Below are 445 nucleotides of genomic sequence, written 5' to 3' on the forward strand. Positions count from 1 at the left end.
CACGGCCAGATACGGCTCAGCTGACTCAGATAAGGAGATATATGATACATTATGATGTGATATGAATGATAATGGGACACATCAACGTCTGCACTCAGTGCCGCAGAATGTAGGCTACGTAATGTTACTTTGATCCGGTTACTTATGTTGTGGCAGATATTTAATTAAGCTTTCTTAACATAATAGTATAATAATAGTTATAATAGTCAGATTGCTCTGAAGATGGGAGGTGATATTCTATTCATTTTCACGTTCACAGTCGGTGATTTTGGCCGGCCGTCTTTCCTGCAACGGCAGTTTAAACTGTATTTCCTTCACACTGAGCTCTGATTGGTCAGCAGGCTTGGTACTTTCGCTGAGTTGATCTCTTATCCTGGAACCTATCCTGCTTCGGTGCACAGACTAGGTTCCAGGATAAGCCACCATGGAGATCTAGCCCGCTAAA

At 42.5% G+C, this 445-nt stretch overlaps 1 protein-coding gene across 1 annotated transcript in view; it reads left to right on the forward strand.

Annotated features, from left to right (window-relative positions):
• Positions 1-445, forward strand: part of ptpn21 (protein tyrosine phosphatase non-receptor type 21) — a 16,638-nt gene that overhangs the window by 13,103 nt on the left and 3,090 nt on the right.

This window comes from Notothenia coriiceps, unplaced genomic scaffold (assembly GCF_000735185.1).
Source record: "Notothenia coriiceps isolate Sejong01 unplaced genomic scaffold, NC01 NC01_scaffold00004485, whole genome shotgun sequence".
Lineage (NCBI taxonomy): Eukaryota > Metazoa > Chordata > Actinopteri > Perciformes > Nototheniidae > Notothenia > Notothenia coriiceps.